Source organism: Canis lupus, chromosome X, assembly GCF_003254725.2.
Source record: "Canis lupus dingo isolate Sandy chromosome X, ASM325472v2, whole genome shotgun sequence".
Lineage (NCBI taxonomy): Eukaryota > Metazoa > Chordata > Mammalia > Carnivora > Canidae > Canis > Canis lupus.
The window spans coordinates 30414472-30423308 of NC_064281.1; the positions used below are offsets into that span (position 1 = coordinate 30414472).

The window sequence follows — 8837 nt, forward strand, 5'->3', positions numbered from 1 at the left end:
ATACACTACTCTCTTTTCTTTGGAAATTAAATAAAAGAGGTAAATTTTCATTTTGTCCCAAAACTAAGAGAGAAAGAGAGACAGAAAGAGAGACAGCAGAGAGGCAGAGAAAGAGACAGAAAGAGATAGAAACAGAGACAGAGACCAAAGAGTATGAAATCTTGAGAAAAAAAAAAAACATGCAAGGGCTTTATACAAAGATATACCTGGGTTTCAGTCATAGTTCTGTCCTTTACTAGTCATGTGCCTTTTATAAACAGCTTATCTGAGCCTCAGTTTTCTTACTGTTTATATACAGTTCAGTCAATAAATTAGAAATAGTTTATATGAAATACATAGCCCATATTTGGTATTCAATCAGAGTTAGCTACCCATTACAGAGTTGATAATATATCACTGGGTAAGAAGTCTGGTGAAAGAACAGAGATTTATCCCCATGAGGGATAGATAAGTCATGGAAATGAATGAACTATCCAAAGAAGAGAATATAAATGAGTCAGCTATGCCCAATGCCAGAGATTAAATAAGGACCTAAGACGTAGTCCGTGATATTAGCTGCCCCCAGTGAATTCCCATCCATGCTAGTTCTCTTCCTTTGAATCAGGGATAGATCAGTTTCTTCCTTCCAACAGTAGAATGTAGCAAAAGTGATGCTATTCTAGTTCCAGGCCTGACCTGAAAGCTACCGGAAGCTTCTGCTTTTGTGGTTGTGGATATACTGGGCAGGAGTCCTGCTGGAGAGATCACATGAAGAGAGACTAAGGAGAAGACATATGGAGAGGGAGATGTCCTGGAATGAGAGACAGAAAGACAGACAGAGACAGAGAGATACCTAGTCATCCTGTACTTCAGGTGAGCCCAGCCTTCCAGGAGTAGACCTATGAGCAAAACATTTTGGATGTTCCACAATCTTGCTGAAATGATATGAAAGGTTTCAAGTGAGGCTAGCAAAAGAACTGTCTGGCTAAGTTCTAGTCATCCACAAAATGGTGAGAAATATTAAAGTATTTGGTTTTTAAGCCACTAAGTTTTGGAGTGGTTGGTTACACAGCAACAAATATCAAAGCAGACATTAAAATGTTACATTAAATTTGTCTGTAGGGCAGCCCAGGTGGCTCAGCGGTTTAGCGCTGCCTTCAGCCAGGGGCGAGATCCTGGAGACCCGGGATCAAGTCCCACGTTGGGATCCCCCCATGGAGCCGGCTTCTCCCTCTGCCTGTGTCTCTGCCTCTCTCTCTCTTTAATGAATAAATAAATAAAATCTTTTTTAAAAAATTTGTCTGTAGTTCATCTGGCCTCAGTGTTTCTCTGCAGCAAGGGACATTTTTTTTAGGAGTATGATATCCCTGTCCGTATTATTGTCAAAATAAATGATAGAGTAGCATCCTTAATTTCCTCACCATGGATCTGTGATTTGCAATTCATCTAAACCATGTTTGAATGTATAATCTTTCATATGCATAACTTTGGGTTATAAACGTGACATACATTTATAATCATGTCAATTGTCCATTCTACCAATTGTTCTCAAAGAAATTATTTTAAATGTCAAGCAATAATTCCATTTTGCCTTTTAAGCCAACATTCTCCAAAGAAAAAACAAAGGAGAGAGATTGAAGGAAAATTAGATAATGTATCTGTAACATTTCACTAAAATAGCTCATGATTTATACATCTGAATTTAACTTGATTCCTTATTGACCTTCCGGAAGTCACATAATAATATTCAGGATGAACGGGGTTTGCCTTGTCTTTGATGAACTGCTCAATGTGTTTATTTAGCATGCTGTTATTGGTAAATCCCATCTAAAATTATTTTAAGATATACACATTTAATCAGTTCTTAATCCTTTTGCCCTAACTTCAGGGAAGGGAAGCCTCTCCCCATTTATAGGCATCCATGGTATTGCAGGGATGTGGGTTGTCATTCTGTGATTTCTTTGTCTCTCTTTAAAAAAAAAAAAAAAAAAAAAAAAAAACCTCTATAAATATGTGGTGGGAGATTGGGAGGACCAATGTAGAACGAGGGAAGAAAAGGTTAGAAAAGACAAGGATATTAAGGGCCGTTAATTTTGTCCTGAGCATTACTGAAAATGGCCTAGGCTGAGAAGTTAGGGCAGTGTGGGGCAGTGAAACACAAAAGCTGGAACTTCCATGATCCAGACACACATGTGGACCAAACAGAGGATGGAGGAAGAGGCCAGAAGTCTTGTGGAGAGTCACACAGTGGGTGCATATCTGATGTCAAGGAAGAAGGCAGGCAGCAAGGCAAAGCCCAAATTCACTTGTTCAGATGTCAATGGGCAAGTGTACCAAAGAATGAGAAAGACATTGGGTCATTGCTGGAGACAGGAGATTCTTGGAAACTGATATGAAGAAGGAAGGCAAAAGGAAACGTAGATAAAATTAAACTTCCTTATACCTTGCTGCCCATTGACAAATATTTGAGGCAGGCAGAGTATGACATTCCTCCAGAAATTCCCAACTGTCTTAATGTTAGTGCCTTGCTCGAGTTAAAAACAACCTTAGCTTGACAATAGCTAGGTCTCCAGGATCCCCTAAATCTTCTTTAGCATATGAAAAAATCCTTTTGGAAAATTCCTTTGTCTTTACATCCCCCAATTCCAAAATATATCATCGACTGCACCTCACAACCCATGGGCAGAAAGAGCTGCTGTGCTTTAATAAAACCACCCCTTTGGCACCAAAAACATCTCAAGAATTCTTAACTGGTCGCTCCAGACACACATCAAGTTACATCAGAGACCAAAAGAGTTAATAAAATAAAATGAAATGAAGTTAACTAGGGAAGATCAAGCAAGAAGAAAAGGCTCCCCTCCTACACTTTCCGACTCTCACTCTGATCTCTTTTGTTAGTTGTGGACCCAAGAGCAATTCGCATTTTTAACAGACTTAATTTTATAAAGGGAGTGAGGCAGGACTCAGATTTTCACATACTTTGTTCAGCTTTCATTGTAATAGACACTGAGAATTGGAATGCCCTGCCAAATACCTATTTTTACAGGCACTAGAGAGCACTGCTGGTGGACAAAGCCGTGTCATGGAGGCACCTGCTCTCCCTGCTCAGCCTCAGCATAAGAAATTATCTTTTGTTCTTTGCAAAACCAGGATGGATAGTTTGTTGTAGTGGAGAGAATTTTTTTAAAAAAAATCATACTTTATATTCTATCCAAAGAGGAAGTTAAATCACAACAGAAAGGTATCGCACTATCAGCTAGAGGTGCAATCTAAAATTAGGTCTCAAGACTTGCTCCTTTTAATAAGTGAGAAAAACTACATTTTCACCAGCTATTACAGTCCCAGTGACCCAAGCATGACAAATGTCGGGGAGAAAGTCATTTCTCAGTCTTTAACACATGGCTTGGCCAAAAGGCTGGCCTCCTTCAAGAAGCTGCACATATGGAAGAAGCGACTGTGCATATCACGTGTCGTATGTTGAAGTGTGCTTGGACTCAATTTAGATGATCACCATGACAACTGTCAGCCAAGGAGAATTTTTGGTAGTGGGGGTACAGAAATCGTTAAAAACCATGAGAATGGGGTCCTGTTGTTCATATGGCCAAGTGGACCGAAAGCAACTCAACTTCATTTATTCCCACCGTGAAGCTTTTTTTAAATCTCCATCTAACAATAAATGTCAAAAGCAAAGAGTTCAATGGCAGTTACTACGCAAATATCTTTGCAGATAATCTTGCTTCTATTCTTTTCCCAGCTTCAGACAAACATGTCAAGCGCAGCTTTGCAGAAGTCAGCATAATTAAGAAAAACACATAACTCATTAGTGCAAAACTGTTTTGCAGTTCTGCCTTCAAGTCTTTTTGTCCACCACTCTGTCATCTACTACTTGTTAGGTATGCTTTGAGTATAATGTTTAAGAGTGGCTGGCTTGCTTGACAAAAGATAGATGCTAAGAGAGTTTAGGCACTTGCTGATCAAGCTGCAGGAGAGAGAGAAACAGACAGAAGAGGATGGGTGATATTGAGACTCCTAACAATTTCATTAAAAGCTCTTGCACTCATCTTCCGAAGTAAAAATCCATATAGAAAATTCGCCTGATAGGATTTAATTCTGAATGCTATATGTCTAATTCCCAAACACTGGAGAATCATTATCATCTTCCTCCAAGAATGATACTGATTGATATAGGATTCCCAAAGCTCTAAATGCCATGCTACTATAAGTTGCATATATACCACATGCACTTCTGTAATTTTTCCATAAAGGATACTCCACAAGCTCCTCTAAGTTATTCTTGGTTAACCCCCAGTCTTTACTGAGTGGAACAATAACTAGGCATGCTGTTTGATGAATGGATTCCGCACATGATTCCAGCCATCTCCATGTCCCGTTCCTCCTGCACCAGCCCCTGATCTCTGCTATGGAATGGACTATGGAAAATACATGAAAAAATAAAAAAACAATAAAAAATAAATTTAAAAAGAGGAATGGACTATGGAATTACATATTCTCAGATGTCTATAATGACCCTACATTACTGTCTTATGTTTATGCCAGAAAAGAAGCTTTGTACTGTAAGTATTGAAGGAGGGATCGCAATCAGGGTCATGTCCCAAATGAGATGCTGAGAATCTCCAGATGGGAGACTGGATGGGAGGCTAGTATTGAGGCTTAGAATAGGAATAGGGGCCAAAACGGAGCCTTTATGGACTCTATAATCAGTTGACTACAGGGGGAGTGATGAAGTTAGTCAGAAGGATATTTGCGCATGGAGGCTGGATCCGACTGAGGACTCACATGCCCAGACAGAAGGACAGGACCGTTCAGAAGCCTATCATCTGGGTCTAGTAGTCAAAATCCCTTTTAGTAAAAGTCAAAATCAAATGGTTACAGCCCACACAGGAAGTACCTGTATTTTCCAGTGACTACAAAGGCTGAAGAACACCTCTCTGTATTAGACTGACTGGTTATTATAAAGATAGGACCATCCTCATTAAAGGACTGGATTATTGGCAGGGTGCTGCCCCTTCAGATGAGAAGTCCTGGAAAGATAGGGTATTCTCTTAAATTAGTTATTTGAATAATATGAGACAACTACAGTTACGTACCCATTCTGTGAATTGCAAAATTCTTAGTGTTCTTTGCTGTTATGAATTACACATTTTAAGTGGCTCTCTGTGATGAATTGTAATGGCAATTACAAGGAGGGAGATTCACTGACAATCAGTTGATTATGAAAGCATGAAGCCCCACTGTTGCTTCAGTGTTACTTCTATTATTATATTATCTATATTACTGACAGCATCCATGGCACTCATTGGCCAGGCCATGATTCATCTTTCTCATTTCCCATTGTTGCTCATGGTGCTATCTTCTCCTGGACTTGAAATATCAAAGTGACTTTATGTGTTTCTGTCTCCAATATCTAACTGCACATTATATCTAGATAAAACCTATTAGTCTGAACTCCCTGGCCCTTCTTGATGTGACATCAGCTTCCCCTCACAGTAATTATCATCATTATCATCATCATTGCTAACGGTTATTTAGCATTTATTATGCACCAGACTCCTTTACATATCTTTATTCATCATAACAATGCTATAAGGTAGGCTACGTTATTGTTCTTAGCTTACCAATAGGAGCTTGGTGACATTAAAAACCTTTCCCCAGGCTGCACAGACAGCGTATAGTGGAGCTGTCGGCTTTGAAACCTAGAGAAATGCATTAAAAACATAAGAATAACCTTTATAATACACTTATGTACCCAGCCAATTTCTAAAACAACAGCAACTAAGGAAGGTTATAGAAAATTAATCTTAAAAATTATAAACAAAGATATGCATAAATCAGAATATTCTAATATAGAATAATGCACAAAGATGGAAGAAGACAGACAAGGAAAGACTTGTTGTCAGGGACTATGTCAGCAAAAAAATTGTTTTACGGTGTAGGTAGTTCCAACTAAAATTCTAGGAATCTCAACTGTTTCCAACCTGCAAACTAGTTTTTGAAATAAATAGATTTATTTTGGACCTCATTTCCCTATGGTATCTAGACAAATTCTCTTCATCAGTTAATAGTAGATATGCCTGAGAGCTCCTACCCTCACATCCTCTCCTCTTCCACCCTTTCCTTTTAGGAACCCAGCCGAGATCTTTCACTTGAACTTCTCTTGGGGCTGATTCCCTGAGTGCACACACGCAGGGCACCCCTCATCCTTACTTCTTAGGAATGTAGGTTATGATCCCCTTCATTTGGCCTTTTTTGATCTTTCTTCCTAAGAGAACACATGTAGGCACCTTCTTACCCTCAAATCTTAGGAATCCTGCAGAAGATGTCCTTCCTCCATCCCTTTTCTTGTCTGTGATTCCTTGAGTGCAGATGAGCTGGCCCTTCCTATACACTCACTCCTCCTAGGGAATCAGCACAAGATTTCCTTTCATTTGGTCTTTTCTGGGGCCAATCCCCTAAAGCGTACACATGCAGGCCCATTCAATCACTTTTCTCTTATGAATCCTGCATAAGACTCCCTTTTACTTGGCCCTCACTTGGGGTGACTGAATTATTCCGCCCCATCTCCATGGCACAGAGAAGAAAGAACTTGGAATACAATCAGTGCTTTCTCGTTTTATAGTAAACTAAAATTGTTTACATAGTAAATCTTGGCGGCTTTTTCCATAGAAAGGAGCTCCAAGACTTGTTTGGATTTGTGATAGAATTTATGTTCCTTATTAAAAACAACTTTTCTACCCTTGGGGACTTGGAACTCAGACAGTAGAGAGCAATTAATTCTCTGTTATTATAATGTAGCACCCATTGACATCTCATTCGGAAAATTTGAGATCTGGCTCTCCCTTGCTTGCCTAAGAATCCACCTCGTTCCTTTCCTTGCATTAGGAACACTTCCAAAATTCAGTGCAGGATGTCCAGATCTCAAATTATAGACCTCCATTTCCAGTTCTCCATGATATACCATGTCAACTAATGTCAACAAGTCTCAGAGGTCAGAGACAAGGAATGATTCATTATAATAAACAGAGCCATCTTTTGAACATCTATCAAGTTACAAGTAGTTTAGTGAGTTATGAGAGGTTTGATTCCATGGAAATAGAGTTCCTTATCTCCCGAGGTCAAGGATTTACAACATGGTCTATATGACAAAATTTGCAACATGAGGCATGTGCATCAGAGTTGAAGGACCTCCTGTGAATCAAGCTCATATTTAGTCACACTGAGCATAAATAGAATATCCTAGAATTGCTGTGGAAGCTCTGAGAAAAGCAAAAGTAGGATATACAAATAAAAACTGACCTTGGTCAAGTTTATTCCAGAAGACCACTGGCTCACCATCCTTCTGCCATGTGGTCCTGAAAGCCTGTGAGACAAAACAAGAAGGCTTGGCATGAAACAGGGCCTCTAACGAACGTGCAAGGTATAAACCATGCCATTTTAAACTCAAGCCTTCTTGATTCAGGGCCTCTTTACCTTTTGTTCTCCTCTTCTTCAAATGACATTTTTCAAGCAAATGGATAGTTTGTTTCAACAAGAAATGGGATCATTATTTTGCTAGCTGGTGACAATGTGCAAGGTCAGTTTCTCTCTGAGTAGAAGAAAGTCAGCTCTGCAGACATCTATGCGCTGCTTCAGAGGACTTGGAAGTTATGAGGAAATCACGACCCTGCCAAGCAGACATGCAAACTGTGGAAGCGCACTGCTTTATCAGTCTGGGGAGAAAACTGTGATATATTCTGTGATGATCAATTTCCTTCTCTACATAACAAGCAGCATCTTTTTTTTTTCTAATTTTAACTATAACAGAAAAATTCCTCTTCACATGGTAGAGATGCAAAGAAAGTCGCAATAGTTTTAATAATCAATCCAACATTTCTGCGAGGTTCCATATAAGCACTGCAAGACTGTCCGCCTTTCCTCCCACAGGTTCATCACCAGAGATCACTTTCTGGAATATTGTATTCTGTAGGAACTACCTCATGTCTGGAGTTGAAACCTAGCTAGAAGTTAAGCAATTCTGCATCCACCACTGGCAGCAGGTGACAGGTGACAGCTCACAGTGAAGCCAGAGACTAATCCTCAAGCACAGAAATCCAGAGAGACTCTTCTCTTCCAAGGTGACCCACCATAAGCATAACCCAGAGAGCTGAATTTGACTCCACCCAACCCCTACCTCACAGTGTCACTGTTAAAAACCAGCTAGTTTCAATAGTCCATGTCATTCCTGAGCACTGATACAGTAATATCTTTGCAGGTACAGATTTTCTTTTGGTTCCTGTTGTCATCTAGGGGTTGAGAGGTGAGGAGGGTTATGAGAAAGTAGAAACAAAATGCTCTCTCTGCTCCCATCGTCACAGTCAGTTGTGGCTGCCACATACCACCATAGATCATTGTAGACTATAACTACATTACAACCTGTTCTTCTACCATTCATATGCAATCATTAATCTCAAAGCCATACAATAGTGTTTGAGCTATTTAGTCCTGGGAAGTTTTCAGGTTCAGCCTGTGATGCTTATAACCCCATGCATCATGAGCCCTGGATTGTTGTTTACCAAACTCATTTTCTTTTATTCATACATACCCCGTCTGACCTGCATTGCAGCAGAATGGGGCCATGTGAATGGAAGTGATGGCAATATGGACACCACTTCCATGTCCACCCTAACAAAATATCTCTTAAACTACCCTCCACTTTCTTATGGCAGACAGAAGGAAAATATCCAGCAGGAGAACCTGTAGTCTTATGGGGTAGTAGTACTATAAGGAGGAGGCTGGTCTCAACATCTTTCCATGGAAGGCCACCCACCAAACAACTGAACAAGCCAGCACTAGATTTGTAT

General features: G+C 39.8%; 1 long non-coding RNA gene across 1 annotated transcript in view; it reads right to left on the reverse strand.

Annotated features, from left to right (window-relative positions):
* LOC125754593 (uncharacterized) overlaps window positions 1–7354 on the reverse strand; it is a 28363-nt gene extending 21009 nt beyond the window's left edge. Inside the window, exons 1-2 of the long non-coding RNA XR_007409240.1 lie at window positions 7294–7354; window positions 5616–5693 (exon numbers count right to left, since the gene is read on the reverse strand). This is a non-coding gene — a long non-coding RNA (uncharacterized LOC125754593). The remainder of the gene's footprint in view (window positions 1–5615; window positions 5694–7293) is intronic.
* Window positions 7355–8837: the final 1483 nt, after the last annotated feature.